Source organism: Parambassis ranga, chromosome 18 (assembly GCF_900634625.1).
Source record: "Parambassis ranga chromosome 18, fParRan2.1, whole genome shotgun sequence".
NCBI classification, from domain to species: Eukaryota; Metazoa; Chordata; class Actinopteri; family Ambassidae; genus Parambassis; species Parambassis ranga.
In genome coordinates, this window is record NC_041038.1 from 192,817 (window position 1) to 212,235 (window position 19,419).

Sequence of the window (19,419 nt, forward strand, 5' to 3'; positions counted from 1 at the left end):
GCGATTTAAAGGGACACCCCTCCCATGCTCTGCTGCTGCTTTCAGTGCTTTGGTAATTTTGACCATCTGCTCATAACAACCCAGGTCTAGGCCTTCTGGAATGAGGAGGCCTTGAGCACACATAAACAAATGCACAGACACCTGCCAGTAGGGAAACCTAATCCTAATGACAGAGGAAGTGATGAATACTGTATCTCATACCTATGGCAATGCCACTTCATTAGGATATGTTTATCCTAGTGTAGTTTCTTGGATAAACATATCAGCTTGCAAGATACGCTGGTTAGATTTACTAACTTTTCCACTGATTACACAGCAGCAGTGTATATTTTACTCATTATGAGAGTGATTCAGACTGTGGAAATAGTCCTGTAATTTCTTTGTCAAGCCTGTTACTCAGTGATGTTATTCTACTGTCACCAGGGTCCTAAGCATGGGCTTATGGACTGTTAAAAAACAAAGACACAGACATTTGAACAAACAGAGAGACAGAGACTATAGCTGGAGGTGTTGCATTGTGGGAATTGTAGGCTTCATGTTGTAGATGTATAATAAGGAACAAAAGCAAAGATATTAGGTTTGATCATTCTTTTTAACATTGGCCTCTTGGAAGGTAAAACCATGTGCTCTGCATAGTTCCACGGTAGGGGTGGGCGATATGGCAAAAATTTTACATCACGATTCTTTAATGATAAAATCACGATCTCGATTTTATCACAATTTGTTTTTACATTGACACTAATTTGCATGTTTCTGTGTAAATGACTTCAGGTAGCCTACTCTGTCACCTCTCAAAAACTATCAGTAGATTTTAAAGCCAAACAACAACTCTGATAATGTGCACTCTATTAGTTTTCAATAAGCATGAAAATTTAAATAACTTACAGAACAAAATTAAGTTTTATTTCAAATAGGTTAAAAAGAAGACTAATGTAATTCTGTAAAGTATTATTCAACAGTCATTTAAACAGACTGAAGTGAGCCTCCTAAGGTTAAACAATAAATACAGTATTGAGACTTAAGTAACTCCTAAAGTTCAATGTGATTTAGACCAAATGATCAAACTTTAATGGGAATCATATCTAAGGACAAACGGAGCTGCTGCTGTCACCTTTGTCCACCGTTTACTAGAGACCTCATATGGAGCCTCTTCATCAAATGCCTGCGTTATTGTTTTGGTGACGTCATTAGCTGTTGCCTCTGTCTGCATCTGATGTACACACGTGGCCCTCCCACTGCACACACACACACACAAGTGTAGAAGAGCTGCTGACGGCAGAAACAGCAGCGAACCTGAATATAACGAGCTGGTATTGTTCAGAGAGGTGGGCGCGTACGTGCTCGTAGCATTATAATACATTCATATACACGCGGCCCTTCCACTGCGACACACGTCGCGCGGACACACACAGACACAGGCTTAGAAGACGCGCCGCTGCTACCGGCAAAAACAGTACCGAACATAAAGGTGGAGTTTATTTTAGGGACCAGTTCCTCCGTTCTCTTTTCGTTTTCAGCTGTAGCTTCCTAACAGGGAGGCTGTCATTGGTTGGTCGTGTTCACATTAAGCGCACTGAGAGTTGGCCGAGTGAAAAAAACTCATGCTTCTGCGCGAACATAGAACTGCAATTAATAGAACGTGCTCTATGGATGATAAAACGATCTCTCCGTTCTGGTAGATCGCCGATACGTTAAAATCCTTCATGATCATTTATCGTCAAATCGCACAGCCCTATTCCACGGTTACATCAGATGATCATCAAGGAAGTCTGTAATGAGTTTTTTTAAGACAAACATTGATCCAACAAATTACATCTGTGATGCCCATTGCTCCCCGCTCACATGTTCAGTCTCAACCATGTGGCCTGTGTGGCCCCTCCACATAGAAGTTTCAGGCTAAGCCTGACCTGGTTTTGTGAGCAACTATGCTGTAAACTCTACCCCAGGCCTGTCTCTGGAGTGGTTTTTTCATCTTCCGGGCCAGCTGGTTGGAGGTCCCCACACCGACCCAGGACTCACTGGAGGGATTAGATCTCCCAGCTGGCCCGAGACTGGCTGGATATTCCCTAAAAGATCCTTTTGGAGCAGAAGGACAAGACAAGGAGGCATTACATGCCATGGCCATTTACAAGATTGTAAGTCTGTGCTGGCACATGCTTTTTTTGTTGCTTTTTTTATTCTTGTCAACTGCCCCTGCACATTTGATTTATAAGACAGATGTAGACTGCACCAGACCTGTTGTAGTTTTTTTTTGGTTTGCTAGTGCATACATCTGCTGGCCCAACACTGATGACAAAACTTACATACCAGGGCTCTAGACTAACTTTTTGCACTGGTTGCACTGGTGCACCTTTTCTTAGGTGCACCGGCACAAGAGTTAGGTGCACCGCATCACACTTAATATCGTAGGTTGTTTTTCAGTCGCTGTCCATATATTTTTGTACGAATCAGGCCTTAACTTGACATCTTAACATAGAAGTTCTTTTCTTCTCTCTTCATCTACAGCTACGTATATCTACTGTTTACCTGACGGGCCTCCCAGGGCAGTAGCCAAAGTTTTCGAAATGCTGAGGTCCAAATTGATCTCCATACATATCATCCTAAAATGAATTTGGACCTTGAATAATGAACACAGTTAAATAAAAATAAATAAATAAATGAACTGATAGTAGCCTACTCATTCAAATTGTGGACAAACTAGCCAACAAGTCTGCATGTCAGAAATCCATAATGAAGATTCAAAACTCATACAGCATTCTTCATTTTCCTGTTTGCTTTCTCTCTGTATTTTCTCGCTCCTCACTTACAATTGTGTAGATGCTGAAAGATGAGACATTGCTTAAGGCACAGAACCTTTTGAAAAGTGATAGAGCCACATAATATGGGTTTGGAAAATAAGTGAATGATTTAACTAAAAAGTATAGAAGTGCTGGTATGTTTGGGACAGAAGACAGACATGTTTACCACATACTTGCAGGAGTTTTGTCTTGGTGCCCAGAGAAGGATCCCTTGGTTCAAATGTATCTATGAGGAAGCTTTGGAATTTTCCATTTTTGTTCATTTCCCACAGGAATTGTTTCTAAGGCCTCAGTTGGCCTTGGCTTCATCGGCTTCATGTCCACATAGAACAAGGCAGCAGCTGACATCATTGTCATCCACACTGGCTAATGGTGACTCAGTTGTTATTCAGACAGCAATAATTGTAGGGTTGTGCTCTTCCATATGGAGAATTATAGACATTCAGACTCTAAATACATGTTTTTGCAGCACCTAGGCTATCTTTGTGGTAAAGTCTAGTGTCTGTGTAATGAGCTGCTCTCAGTTTTACTGTGATACCTGGTAGTTATGCCCACTCACACAGCCACTATAACAGCTGAGAGACTTGCTCCAGAATTCTGTTGGTTCTCAGTGTGTGTGTGGTGATGGTTGGCTGTCAGGTATTCGATTTGAGCTAATCCTTATTCAAATTTAATAAGCTTTTAGAATCATACATACATACATGACATTTTCTCACAGGCCTGATTTAGGACATTGATGTTGTTAGTTGTGAGAGTATTACATCATGCTTATTAGGAGTAACAAGGTTGCCATACACATTTATGCATGCTGTGGTTTATTTCTTCCCAGGTTTATTATTCGTGGAAAACACATTATCATCCTTGTATGCTATGCATTAGGGGTGGAACGGTTCACTAAATCCATGGCTCGGTTCGTATCATGGTTTTGAGGTTTTCGGTTCGGTTCACATTGTTGAGGATTTTTCTACTTTAAACACTCTGGAAATACCAGATGAGCATAAAATACATAGCCTATTTATTCAACATTCAACATATTTAAGAATCAGTTCAGTGTTTCACCTATCATTTTATCTTAGTTTTATTTTTATCTTAGTTTTATCTCTTTATCTTATTTCATGTTAATTATTATTATATGTTCTTTGTATGCACCAATCACTAAGGCAAATTCCTAGTAATGTGATCCCCCTTCACTTACATGGCAATAAACACGATTCTGATTCTGATTCTGATTCTGATCATTATATCAGGTCAAGTATATTTCATTTCTTTGTTTTGAGGTCTACACCTTGTTCTACACCTGTTATTAACCAAACTAAACATCATGTTATTTATCTTATTTGCACGGCAGTATGTCATTTCTGTCTGCATGGTGCATTTACAATTCACCACTGCTGTCTGCACATACACACACAAACACATGCACAGATAAACACACACAAACACATGCACAGATAAACACACACACACACAGACACATGTGCGCACATACTCCCACCGTCGGACAGAGAATGACATGCTAGTTGGATAGCCTGAACTCTATGACTGCCATTGAAATATGCTATTTACATCCCGCTCTGTAAGCATTGACGGGACCAGTGGCAGCTTTGCGTAGGCCTGTCACGATAACAAATTTTGCTGGGCGATTAATTGTCAAGAGAAATTATTGCAATAATCGATAATATTGTCGTTTTGAGACCATGTTCAACTCATATAATGTACACCCTTTGACAGATCAATAAACTTGAATTTCTAAAGAACATTTATCATCAACATTATTATTATTAATGATATTAATATTAATGTTGATATTAATATTGTTATTATGAGTTGTGGTAGGCCTATTACCATGTCTTATCTGAGCATAGTCAATGGAGTTAAGTCAAACCAACTAGCATGTCATGAGCAACAGAGAGCCAAACAACACGCACTCTCTACAATGTGTGTATGTGCATCGGCCGCTGTGCGCAGACAGCTGCAGTGAATTTTAAAAACGCCACCATGTAGACAGAAACCTCATAAAATAAACTGATAGCAGAGATGGCACAAGAGGACTGGGCAAGAGAACTAATGGGGGGTGCTGCCGCGTGTGCTGCCAGTAAGAAGGCAGAGAACTTCACTTGTACAACGTGGACTGTCTGATAGCACGTTGTATACATAAGCATTTGTAGTCTTGTGGTTAATTGTGTTAAAGTGTTGAACCAGTGTTGTGCAGCTTCACAGCTCGAGTTGCTGTAACCAGCGTCCAAGTCCTGCAGCAATGTGACGCACTGTGGCTAGCCTTGCGCATGATTGGACGCAGAGTGGTGTGGGTCTCCTCTCTGCTCTGCCTGCAGCTGAAACTGCTGTGTGAAGCTACAGTGAGAGTGACCGGCTGTAAGTGTTTTGAGGCGGGGGAGGAGCTCACGGCCGCTGCTTGTCGAGGACAGTAGCCTGACTGCAGAATGATTTCACGTCTGTCTCCAAAAGTCACCAGAGAGAGTCACTAGTTGCTTTAGATTAAAAAAAGTTTGTAAAGCCGCCAAATGTAGTGAGAGAGACGCCAAGCTGCAAACACTTGTCTCCATGCTGTGGTAAAAATGCCTCCCTGCATTACTTGATGTGCATGTCCAGAACCGAACAGAACACGCGCTCCGAACTGAAACACGTGTACCAAACGGTTCTGATTTTTTCATCCCAATGTGTCTTATATGCACAGAGAAAGTTTCGGTGCACAAGGAATACAGCATCAGACGTCATTACTCAACTAGACATGCTGAGGAGTATGCAAAGTACCATGAGCGAGAGAACCGGATCGCCAATCTTAAAATGTGTCTACGTAGGCAATAGGGGTGGGCGATATGGCAAAAATTTTATATCACGATTCTTTAATGATAAAATCACGATCTCGATTTTATCACGATTTGTTTTTACATTGACACTAATTTGCATGTTTCTGTGTAAATGACTTCAGGTAGCCTACTCTGTCACCTCAACAGTAGATTTTAAAGGCAAACAACAACTCTGATAACGTGCACTCAGTATTAGTTTTCAATAAGCATGAAAATTTAAATAACAATTACAGAACAAAATTAAGTTTTATTTCAAATAGGTTAAAAAGAAGACTAATGTAGTTCTGTAAAGTATTATTCAACAGTCATTTAAACAGACTGAAGTGAGCCTCCTAAGGTTAAACAATAAATACAGTATGGAGACTTAAGTAACTCCTAAAGTTCAATGTGATTTAGACCAAATGATCAAACTTTAATGGGAATCATATCTAAGGACAAACGGAGCTGCTGCTGTCACCTCTGTCCACCGTTTACTAGAGTCCTCATATGGAGCCTCTTCATTAAATGCCTGCGTTATTGTTTTGGTGACGTCATTAGCTGTTGCCTCTGTCTGATGTACACACGCGGCCCTCCCACCACACACACAAGTGTAGAAGAGCTGCTGACGGCACAACAGCAGCGAACCTGAATATAACGAGCTGGTATTGTTCAGAGAGGTGGGCGCGTACGTGCTCATAGCATTATAATACACGCGGCCCTTCCACTGCGACACACGTCGCGCGGACACACACAGACACAGGCTTAAGGCTGTTCCATACTCCGCGAGACAAAGAGTGGAGAACGCACTCCACGGATGGTAAGAGATACAAAAAAAAGGTCCTTTCCGCACTGAGGTACCATACTCCGCGAGACGCGTGTGTGCAGAACTCCTCATACGGCCCGCCCACTAAACTATAAGGAAAGACTTTACTGAGTTTTTTAACACACCACAAGGACTTGTGCCATGGCAAGAGGGCATTATACAGAGAGGGTGCCTGCAACAGCGTGAGATGTCCGGTGATGAGTTGTGAAGATGCGACATTAAAAGTAACAATAGCAAAGATATACAGACATTGTTAACGAGCCTATTATGCCCGGGTATGTAGGAGTATATAGAATGGTAATAACAGTCACCATCTGGTATGTGTGAATGGCTGTCTGGAGTTATTGGTGACAAATCACCCTGACTTGCCTTTCTTTCTTTCTTTTATTGCTCATCATGCAAAACCGGTATGGTCTTATCTAAATCTGTTGAAACAGCGCTGTTTATACACCTACCTATATACCTGGAGAGGCTCTTGCGCTTCTCCACTTTCATCACGCCCACAATAAATTCCGACCAATCACAGCATGGTTGCCGCACAGCCTTGAAAGACAAAGTTCGGCCCGGACCCTGTGCACAGGAGTGCGGATCAGCGGGCGGTCAGAGACAAAAAATGATGTCATTTTGTGGGTGTAACGTCTGCAGGGGGGAAAAATGTCTTTGTCTCGCGGCGTATGGATCCAGCTTTAGAAGACGCGCCGCTGCTGCCGGCAGAAACAGTACCGAACATGAAGGTGGAGTTCGTTTTAGGGACCAGATGCTCCGTTCTCTTTTCGTTTTCAGCCGTAGCTTCCTAACAGGGAGGCTGTCATTGGTTGGTCGTGTTCACATTAAGCGCACTGAGAGTCGGACAAGTGAAAAAAAACTCATGCTTCTGCGCGAACATAGAACTGCAATTAATAGAACGTGCTCTATGGACGATAAAACGATCTGTCCGTTCTGGTAGATCGCCGATACGTTCAAATCCTTCACGATCATTTATCGTCAAATCGCACAGCCCTAGTAGGCAACAAGATTTTTTCAAGAAAGCAAGCAAAGAATGTGATATAATCTGTCCTGAAAAGAAGGGTCAGTTTAGCAACATCAGCCTTTTGGCAGTTAATAAGCAGCTTTTAGGCACTTTCTGCTATATTTGGTGGTAGTCATTCAGTACTTCTTGTTTGATTTTTAAGACAATGTTAAACCAATGTTTAAATTTTATTTATGATTTAATAAATAAAATAATGACTGAGCCAGTAATTAAAGCAATATGTTGCACAAGTAAACATGCAGCTCATCTTCTGCTGCAGCTGACAGGATATTAGTGTTGCTGTCCTGTGTTACAGAAAGAGATGAATATAGTGGTTGATAAAATTGGACTGCGGAGGCCAAGCAGTGTTTATCATAACATCACCCCCTCTGTCTTTCTTTCCAAAACCAGCAGCTTCCCTCAGGAAGGTCAAAGGTTTACAAGCGCACACACAAAGACGGAGGCAGGCCTCGCCTCCTCCAGAGTGTTTCCTGGTAGCTCAGAGCAGTTGAAGGGAACAAAGCCCGGCCATTGTATGTTGTGTGAACCTTGAGGACCAACGGGTCTGTGTGTTGTTGCAGAGGGGTGTTTGATGAATATACACAGGCCACCCTAGGGCAAATGCTAGAAGCATCATCTGTGTTCTAGGATTGATGCTGCTACAGATTTTTAGATTTCAATTTATTAAGAAACTGGCTGTCCAAAGGGACTTTTGCATTATTTTATTATTATTTATTAATTTATAGGGGTGGAACGGTTCACTAAATCCACGGTTCGGTTCGTATCACAGTTCTGAGGTCACGGTTTTCGGTTCGGTTTGGTTTGACATTGTAACACTCTGGAAATACCAGATGAGCATAAAATATATATCCTAATTATCCAACCTTTACCATATTTAAGAATCAGTTTAGTGTTTCACCTATCATTATACCAGGTTAAGTCAATTTAATTTATTATTCATTTCTATTTAGCACCAGATCATAACAGAAGCCATTCAAGATAACCTTTCCTATAGAACAGTTCTACACCTTGTTCTTTTATTAAACAAACTAAACGGCTCATGTTATTTATCTTATTTGCACGGCAGCATGTCATTTCTGTCTCTGCATGGTGCGTTTACAATTCACCACTGCTGTCTGCGCACAGAGACACAATGTGTGTACACACACAGACACATGCACACACACAGAGGCACACAGACACGTGTGCGCACATACTCCCACTGCCGGACAGAGAACAACATGCTAGTTGGATAGACTGAACTCTATGACTACAATAGGTTAAGCTAACGGTGCTGATGTCCATGATTCTTTTTATTTTTGCCATTGAAATATACTATTTACATCCCGCTCTGTAAGCATTGACGGGACCAGCGGCAGCTTTGCGCACGATTGGACGCAGAGTGCTGTTGGTCTCTCTGCTCTGCCTGCAGCTGAACCTGCTGCGTGAAGCTACAGACACTGACCGGCTGTGAGTGCATTGATGGGGGGAGGAGCTCACGGCTGCTGCTTGTCGAGGACAGTAGCCTGACTGCAGAATGATACGTGCTTTCACGTCAGTTCTCAAACGTCACCAGAGAGTCACTAGTTGCTTTTGATTAAAAAGAGTTTGGAAAGCCATGAAATGTAGCGAGAGAGACGCTAAGTTGCCAACACTCGTCTATATGCTGTGGCAAAAACGCCTCCCTGTATTACTTGATGCGCATGTCCAGAACCGAACAGAACACGCGCCCCGAACCGAAACATGTGTACCGAACGGTTCAGATTTTTTTCCTGAATCGTCCCACCCCTATTAATTTATATCAGTATCTGATTGGAAAAAAAACAATCTATAATCCTGCATATTTGTGCCAACATAGTGTGTGCAAAGCTGTTTCCATATCAGTGAAGCAGTAATGGAAACCGTGTTTGGCCTTATTTCACCATCAGATGCCTCTGCCATTACTCAAATGTGTTTGACTGGCAAAGCTCATACATGCGGCCATGTCCAAGGACACAGCGCCTGCTTATCCTACTGTTGTGTCTCCAGAGAACTATTCCTCACTGCTACTGTTCCTTTGAGAGATAGGAGAGGACGCACAAATCTCCTGTTTAGATTTTCTGTTCGTTTTTGCATCATGTGAAAAAAAAATATCAATAAATGTTAAAAAGAAAACAGGGTGGCATTTGATTGAAATGTGTGTGTTAGAAACTAGTAATTAAGGTAAATCTGGTATTCTTGTTTTTATATGACCCAGGAAAGTTGTGTGACTAATTAATGTAAACACATCCTGTTTATGGACAGTTTGAATACTGTATAGTTGATGGACATTACAGCAGTCTACTGATGGCAGAGACCCATTTAAAAAGAGCAAGCTAAAAGTTGATTTGTCCCAAATGTGTAAATAGTACACATGAAAATGTAAATTCTATTTACCACTAATATAATTGGGTAATAATCGTCTATGTTAATCATTGGTTTGAATTTATCAATGAAATGAATTAAATTCAAAAATTCTTCTTTTTTAGGAATAACTGGCCCAAAGAGTACAGAATTCAATACATATTTAAATAATATTTTATTAACAATTCACTGCAACCACAGTCTCATTCCAAGCCAAAAACAAATAGCAATTCCACAGAATTTACACAGATGAAGAACTTCACAGTGGTGATGTGTCCATAAATGTCCATAAATATGCTGTAGTCTCTAATGCTGCAGAAGATCACCGGTCATTGCAGCTCTGAATCCAGACTTTATACTGCCATCTTATTCGGGGCACCTGAGGAAAACACAAAGTTGTAGATATGAGAAGTGTCTTTCAGCTTCACATTTCATCCCTGTGTGCAAAATGCAATGAAATCATGGAAAATATTTACATATTCATAAATTCTGGATGATTATATTCCAGACATGGCTGCTGGGTAGAGTGATTTCAATAGCACACGTTTAGTGCAGCTACTCTCGTCAATTCACTATGCACTATAACTTCTGAGTTTTATAATGAATTGATAAAAATATAGTTGACAGGAGTAACTGCTTTTGAAATCACTCCGCCCAGCAGCGGTGTCTGGAATGTAGTTCTGGCTTTGTAATGCCTCGATAAACACTCATATCTCATAATGTCATGTTTATATTTCATAACTTGGTGAATGTTGAGGTAATAACGTGTCCACAAGAGCGTTTTGGAGTTGTTGGATTGCGTATTTGATGAGTTTTGAGAGAAAGCCTAAAACTCCATTAGCCTCCACTGTGTGAGCTGAGATCTAAAAACAGCTGGCCCCGACAATAAAGGTTAAAGTTAACACTGAAGTATCTCTTTCAATAAAGAGTGGCAGTGTTCTGTGCTCTGAGAGGCTGGGTGTCCGCGAAGGTACCAAAACAAACGCTAAATTCCCCAATAAAATACACGTTTACACATAAGCCTTCAGAGCGAGCAACATGTTCAGAACACTGCAGCTATTAAACTAAACACCGCTAATCAGATACGACACACACAGTATTCTGTCACTAAAATGTTGCAGAAACGTCTTTAGTGTAATGTTAAACTGTAAAATTAGATGGTTTGTGTCTCTGTGTTAAGCCTCCATTCCTGCTAAGTGCTAGTGCTAACCACGGTGGAGTGGACATTACTGCAAGATTAACAGATTTAGGCATGCAAACACAAACAATGCAACAAAGTAAATAGACTGACTTCACGTGTATCTGTGTTAGTGGACTTAACATTTGCGAGTTGCAACGGAACAACAGAGAGAAGTTACATTACCTGCAAAGACAAGCTCCACAAGTAAAGCAGAAGCAGCTTCAATTCAAATTTGCTTGATTAGATTAATTTGAATTCACTCAATATTCTGGAATTAGCTAAACATAATGAGTATGTTTTATTTTACTGCAATAGGTGAATTTTGTTCCAAACATTTTTATTTGAAATTAAATTAAATATTTGCATCAAAATCAAAAACACAATTAGGCCTGTCACGATGACAAATTTTGCTTTAGACTTGAGCCTACTATGTGACTGAGTTGCAGTAACTGGTATTGTTCACAGAAGATGGTTGAGGAAAACATAATGTGCTTGTAAAGCAGAGGAATAATGAAAAAGAATCATTAACTTTTTGCAGATTTTTTTTTGTCTCCAGCGGACAGAGAGCGCACATTGAAAAATGTGTAAAGTGACGCGCTGTCTGTGCGCATGTAGCAGTGCTCCGTCAGAATATAGTCCCAAAATAGATCAAACTAGGAGATTGCCACGTGTTAATCAGCATTTCCATTTGTGCTTGTTGTATATACGCAGGTCATATGAAGTACTTTTTCTTTTTAATCAGGATGCTAGTTGAATAGAACACGTGTTTTCAGTAGCTGCCCTCACTGTAAACACGCTGCGCACACGCCTGACTCCTGGACATGTCTGTATGCTATGAGGAGCTACAACACATCAGACAGCAGTGTTTATGTTTCTGGACAGCTAACATCTGAATGTGACTGTTCTAAAGGAGGCCCTGCTAATGTTTTTACTTGTAAATAGCCCACTATGTTGATAAAAGATAATATTTTGTTTAGCTTTCTATTCAGGATTTATTTTATGTTCTTTATGTTTAACATGCAATAGCCGAGCCATATTTTATTCAATTGATGTTGGTATACTAGCTTACGTAAATGTCATTGTCTGTACTGTATCCCCAATGGTACAATAAATCACTCATTAAGGAATATGAAATGCAGTTGTTTTAGCAAACAATGTTTAGCTTTTAATTTTAGTGAAACTGAGGGAAATTCAGGCCCAGGAAAATCGCAGCTTATCAATTAATCGTTAATCGCTCAATAAGGTCATTCAACTAACGATTAATTGATAATTGATAATTGATAATTTGCATCCCTATACAGAATATTCACAAATATTGACAAGACTAACTGCAGTATGTGCTGCACACTTCCATTTGCTACACAGGGGTTTTTTTCCATGACAGATCATTTGTGATTTCATTTTTGAGGCTAGACTGTCTTGCCCAGTGCCTGCACATAGTGTCCTTTCTCTGTGCTTTTCTAGTGTTAATTTAGATTCACATTGTGCTGAGTAAATCCTGTAGTGAATAAAATGTATTAGATACTCAATATTAAAGAAATCAAACTAGGATCAGATGTCCCTCTAAGTAATAACTTGATATTGAGCTACTGTTATTGTAAAACATTGTTGGACCTGTTAAATGTGTTTCAGTTCTTCAGTAGCTGAAGCAATGGAAATGTTGTTGCATGGGCACAAAGTTAATAAACTGCTTCAGTCCTGTGTGACCTCGGGGGGATGTGAGAGACAAGAGCCTGTTGTTGAGAACAGGAGGGGATCTGGACAGGCAGCACACGCAGTCCATACCACAACTGAGAAGCCCAGCAGCTGGCTCCAAGAAATAATGAATGAGGGAGGGAGGGAGGGAGGTGTGTGTGTGTGTGTGTGTGTGTGTGTGTGTGTGTGTGTGTGTGTGTGTGTGTGTGTGTGTGTGTGTGTGTGTGTGTGTGTGTGTGTGTGTGTGTGTGTGTGTGTGTTTAGGGGGAGGAATACTTCCATATTCCTGTAGCTTACAAAAACACCTAATGTTGATTTTGTGATAATGCATGGCTGTGGCTCAGGTGGTGGAGTGGTTGTCTCCTAACCTTAAGGTTGGTGGAATGATCCCCCGCCATGGCTGCATGCCGATGCGTACTTGGGCAAGACACCTAACCCTATGTTGCTCCTATTGGTTGCACCATTGGTACACACATTGCTTACACAAGTGTGAGTGTACTTGTGTGTGTAAAAGGGTAAATGAGAAGTAGTATAAAGAGTGCCCCTGAGTAGGTAGAATATCACTACATATGAACAGACCAATTACATTCAATGTTAATGCAGTCACTCTACCATGTGCAAATTTCCGCACAGGTGCGCACAAGGATGATACTGCTAACATGTTACTTGCAGAAACACAAAACATTGTAAGTGCTTTGTTTTTGTACTTGGAAAGATCTGGAAATTTGAGTCAGGAAATAAAAATGTAATTAAAATCTGTCAGCAATAAAACTGTTAATGGTTTTCATGGCAAAATACAGCCTGAATCAATTTCTATACAGGCTGACTGAAGCAGCCTTAGCATAAATATACAAGAATATATATAAACTACAAGCAGCATTGCGGGCCCCCGTGCACCTTGCGATCCGCGGGGCCATCTCAGTTTCCTGTCCTATACTCTCCTGTCCTATACTCTTCTCTCCTCTCATTTCCAGAAACGTAGAACAAAAAGATGTTTAAAAGAGAAATTTCCTGCTGCCAGTAGGTGGCGCTGATTGTGTCATCATATTAGCATATATATCTGTTCAGACTCAGGTCCATAGCAGTACTGTAAGATTGTGTCCACATTACATGAAGTATGTTGGTGGTACTGCAGAAAATACAGTGTTTCTTTGTAATGGCGAATGGTCAATTTTGAGGCCACGCCCCGGCCACACCGTAACACTTTTGTAAGAGTTTTGGAATGCGTCTATTCCCTATGTTGTCCTGAGAGGACACAGTGAATTTCAGCTCAATTCCATGAAGTATGCGAGGCGTGAAAAGTTTTGCAGCAGGGTCACACATTGCCAAAAATGGCCGCAAATTTTAAAGTGGCGGACTTCCTGTTGGGTTTGGAGGGGGGGGTCCAAGAGACTTTTTTGTGCGTCTTGAGGTGATACATATGTGTGCCAATTTGTGCCAACTGGCCAGAGGGGCTACACGTTGGGGGCGCTATAGAGCCATTTTCCTATGTCCTATCCTATAAATTTTTCGGGCGAATGAATTTTTCTACCAAGTTTGGTGAGTTTTGGGGCATGTTAAGGCCTCCAAAAATGCAAAGGGGGGGGGGGGAATAATAATCCTAAGGGTTTCAATAGGGCTCTTGCACCATTCGGTGCTCGGGCCTTAATAATAATCCTAAAGGCTGTTCCATACTCCGCGAGACAAAGAGCGGAGAACGCACTCCACGGGTGGTAAGAGATACAAAAAAAAGGTCTTTTCCGCACTGAGGTACCATACTCCGCGAGACGCGTGTGTGCAGAACTCCTCATACGGCCCGCCCACTAAACTATAAGGAAAGACTTTACTGAGTTTTTTAACACACCACAAGGACGTGTGCCATGGCAAGAGGGCATTATACAGAGAGGGTGCCTGCAACAGCGTGAGATGTCCGGCGATGAGTTGTGAAAATGCAAAGATTCAGTGTTTGTGCCTTTATGACCACATTTGCACATCTACTGTGTTCCAATGTGCCTGCGATACTTCAAACTGTCCGGTGATGAGCTGTGAAGATGCGACATTAAAAGTAACAATAGCAAAGATATACAGACATTGTTAACGAGCCTATTATGCCCGGGTATGTAGGAGTATATAGAATGGTAATAACAGTCACCATCTGGTATGTGTGAATGTCTGGAGTTATGGGTGACAAATCACCTGACTTGCCTTTCTTTCTTTCTTTCTTTTATTGCTCATCATGCAAAACCGGTATGGTCTTATCTAAATCTGTTGAATCAGCGCTGTTTATACACCTACCTACAGTGGGGAAAAAAAGTATTTAGTCAGCCACCAATTGTGCAAGTTCTTATATTTAAAAAGATGAGAGAGCCCTGTAATTTTCATCACAGGTATACCTCAACTATGAGAGACAAAATGAGAAACAAAAATCCAGAAAATCACATTGTAGGATTTTTAAAGAATTTATTTGCAAATTATGGTGGAAAATAAGTATTTGGTCAATAACAAAATGTCATCTCAATACTTTGTTATATACCCTTTGTTGGCAATGACAGAGGTCAAACGTTTTCTGTAAGTCTTCACAAGGTTTTCACACACTTTTGCTGGTATTTTGGCCCATTCCTCCATGCAGATCTCCTCTAGAGCAGTAATGTTTTGGGGCTGACGCTGGGTAACACGGACTTTCAACTCCCTCCAAAGATTTTCTATGGGGTTGAGATCTGGAGACTGGCTAGGCCACTCCAGGACCTTGCAATGCTTCTTACGAAGCCACTCCTTTGTTGCCCGGGCGGTGTGTTTGGGATCATTGTCATGTTGAAAGACCCAGCCACGTTTCATCTTCAATGCTCTTGCTGATGGAAGGAGGTTTTCACTCAAAATCTCACGATACATGGCCCCATTCATTCTTTCATTTACACGGATCAGTCGTCCAGGTCCCTTTGCAGAAAAACAGCCCCAAAGCATGATGTTTCCACCCCCATGCTTCACAGTAGGTATGGTGTTCTTCGGATGCAACTCAGCATTCTTTCTCCTCCAAACACGACAAGTTGAGTTTTTACCAAAAAGTTCTATTTTGGTTTCATCTGACCATATGACATTCTCCCAATCCTCTTCTGGATCATCCAAATGCTCTCTAGCAAACTTCAAACGGGCCTGGATATGTACTGGTTTAAGCAGGGGGACACGTCTGGCACTGCAGGATTTGAGTCCCTGGCGGCGCAGTGTGTTACTGATGGTAGCTTTTGTTACTTTGGTCCCAGCTCTCCGGAGGTCATTCACTAGGTCCCCCCGTGTGGTTCTGGGATTTTTGCTCACAGTTCTGGTGATCATTTTGACCCCACGGGGTGAGATCTTGCGTGGAGCCCCAGATCGAGGGAGATTATCAGTGGTCTTGTATGTCTTCCATTTTCTAATAATTGCTCCCACAGTTGATTTCTTCACACCAAGCTGCTTACCTATTGCAGATTCAGTCTTCCCAGCCTGGTGCAGGTCTACAGTTTTGTTTCTGGTGTCCTTTGACAGCTCTTTGGTCTTGGCCATAGTGGAGTTTGGAGTGTGACTGTTTGAGGTTGTGGACAGGTGTCTTTTATACTGATAAAGACTCCAAACAGATGCCATTAATACAGGTAACGAGTGGAGGACAGAGGAGCCTCTTAAAGAAAAAGTTACAGGTCTGTGAGAGCCAGAAATCTTGCTTGTTTGTAGGTGACCAAATACTTCTTTTACTGAGGAATTTACCAATTAATTCATTAAAAATCCTACAATGTGATTTTCTACATTTTCTTTTCTTATTTTGTCTCTCATAGTTCAGGTATACATATGATGAAAATTACAGGCCTCTCTCATCTTTTTAAGTGGGAGAACTTGCACAATTGGTGGCTGACTAAATACTTTTTTTCCCCACTGTATATACCTGGAGAGGCTCTTGCGCTTCTCCACTTTCATCACGCCCACAATAAATTCCGACCAATCACAGCATGGTTGCCGCACAGCCTTGAAAGACAAAGTTCGGCCCGGACCCTGTGCACAGGAGTGCGGATCAGCGGGCGGTCAGAGACAAAAAATGACGTCATTTTGTGGGCGAAAAATGTCTTTGTCTCGCGGAGTATGGATCCAGCTTAAGGGTTTCAATAGGGCTCTTGCACCATTCGGTGCTTGGGCCCTAAAAATGTGTGTTGAAAGCTGTGGATTTTGTGGTTGGAACTTTATAGCTGGGCCGGGTCATAGTTTTTGCTGGTACAGACTAACCAAAGCACTATGCAGAATGAAGCTTGGACATATTTGACAACTCTCTAGAATAGTTTCCTGACTGAGCAGTCATCCCAGAGTATCATTAGCAAAGCACCTGCATCAGATTTAGACCGATAGCTAGGAGCTAATAAATGCTGTTTCCTTCTTGCTTCCTCCTTGTGATTTAATAAGCCCATGCCATCTGATTATTGATGGTTTATAGTGTAATTTGATGCAGCTTTGAAATAATGGTAATTAGCCAAGCACAGTAATAGCCATCAAGTAGAGAGGCACATACAACCGGCTCTTGTTCAAGTATTATTTTATTAGGTTTTCATGTTTAGTTGGCTAATATGCTATCGGAAAAGGGAAAGTAATATGTTTAGATTGAACATTATCTCATACAGTTCTAAACAGTGATACCCTGCCCCCTTTCTAACAAATGGCCTGGTTTAAGTCTGTTGCTGAAAAGCTGTGTCTAAGCTGCTAGAAACTACAAAATTACACATCACTGTTAATGGTTGTGTGTATGTGCAATTTGAGCTCAACATATGGATGTGGCCTTCTCTGTCAGTTGTTTACATCTGTTCTGTGTCATTAAATGAGATGTGTGCATGCATGTTGGTGCAGTTTGTGTGTGTGTTAACCCACCCCCTTGTGTTTTATGTCCTCTCATGTGCGGATGTGGGCTGCCGTCTTCACTTCTGCTTTGCCTGTCTCCTGTGCGTCCTTGCTGCTTTGCCTTCCTGATTGCCCCACAGTTTCTGTCAGCCAACATGTTTCCATCCAAGGACTTTTTACTGCTAATGCCACAGAGAGTAAAGTGCCAGATTGATCTGTTTCTGTCAACTTACTCAAAAAAGATATTCATGGGGAAAACTGGAACAACAAGTAGTTATTGTCAGTCAATGAATGCCATCACTTGTGCAATCAATAAAGAAGTTCTTCTCTTGAAGCACAGGGCAGCATCTTCATGTGTTGTTGCGTTAACAGTCAGTTTTTCCTTCCTTCAGTTGGGGGGAAGACTGCGTCTTTGAGCTCAAGTTTGTTTTTTGGCATGGTGTATTTAATAGTATTTTTAGTTACACTGTGTCTGATGGTGTGCTGGTGTGTTTTTTCTCTCAGAGCACAGCAGCTGGTGGGGAGGGGGATTCCCAGGGGCAGTAATCAGAGAGAGAAGACAGAGAAAGATGATGAGGTAGTAGGACAGTACTGCCAGCCTGCCAGAACACATGTACTGTGCCATACATGGATGGATGCAAAACCTGAAAATAGGGTCAAAACCTCTGTTGATATAGCCCTTGCACTGAGTCTGGCAGCGGATAGCATGTTGGCGGACAAAAAATGCTAGTAGCCACATTAGGGGGCATAAAGGTTTTTCCTGCATAGCCTGTTTTCTGCTAAAATTGTTCATTTTATATTAAAGTCATAGCTCTTCCAAACAGTGGTCAAACAGTTAATCCTAAATAAAGAACTGCATAAAAACACACAGAATTCGCAGCTTACTTGTCCTTATTGTATGAAGGGGCACTACAGCATGCAAGGCCAAGACCACATAAATCATGAACCCATCAGCATTGGCAAATTCAGCACTTAAAAATTGCAATTTAATTTGCACATTGTGGTGCAGCGAATCACGCTGTAACAAAGCTGCAAAATAATAAAAAAACACTGTCCTGGGAGTTAACTATAGAGCGAACCCAAATATTCAGTCCACTCCGAATAGATTGGATCAACAAAACTCTATTGTTGTCTGTTTGTAGAGTTTTTTTTTAACACATCACAAATGCTAATTTAGCTCCCTACTCTGTTTTTTTTTTTTTTTTTTTACAAATATCACTAGAACTAGGTCTTTGTTTGGGACTACTTTATAAAAAAATATTCAATATTGTTTATGGTGGGACAGGTGACAGCTCAATGTGTTCTACCAATGTGTTGAATAGCTTTTGGACTACAAATAAATACACAAACAATTAGGGGTGGGACGGCTGAGGAAAAAAATCCGAACCGTTCGGTACACGTGTTTCGGTTCGGGGCGAGTGTTATGTTCGGTGCTGGACATGCGCATCAAGTAATGCAGGGAGGCATTTTTACCACAGCATGGAGACGAGTTTTGGCAACTTAGCGTCTATCTCCCACTACATATGGCGGCTTTCCGAACCTTTTTTTTGTCAAAAGCAACTAGTGACTCTCGCTGGTGACTTTTGGGGACTGAAGTGAAAGCACGTATCATTCTGCAGTCAGGGTACTGTCCTTGACAAGCAGCGGCTGTGACATTAGGAAGATTAGACATTAGGAAGGCAAGACATTATTCATGCATGGGTCTCTCCATTGTTTGTTTTCCTTATTTGTTGTGTTGTAGCATTCATCTCCTCTGGGCTCAGCAGGCAACCATTAGTTAATGGGCATCAGTCCCATTTCTGCTGGCCCTGTGTTTGTCCATCAAACACATTGTAACACTATAAGTGTGTGTGTGTAAATCATTCTAATGGTGTGGAGTGGACTGCCTGGTGAATTAA

The 19,419-nt window shown here is 41.4% G+C and overlaps 1 protein-coding gene across 2 annotated transcripts in view; it reads left to right on the forward strand.

Annotated features, from left to right (window-relative positions):
* lrch4 (leucine-rich repeats and calponin homology (CH) domain containing 4) overlaps positions 1-19,419 on the forward strand; it is a 55,447-nt gene that overhangs the window by 1,248 nt on the left and 34,780 nt on the right. The gene's annotated exons all lie outside the window — the stretch shown is intronic.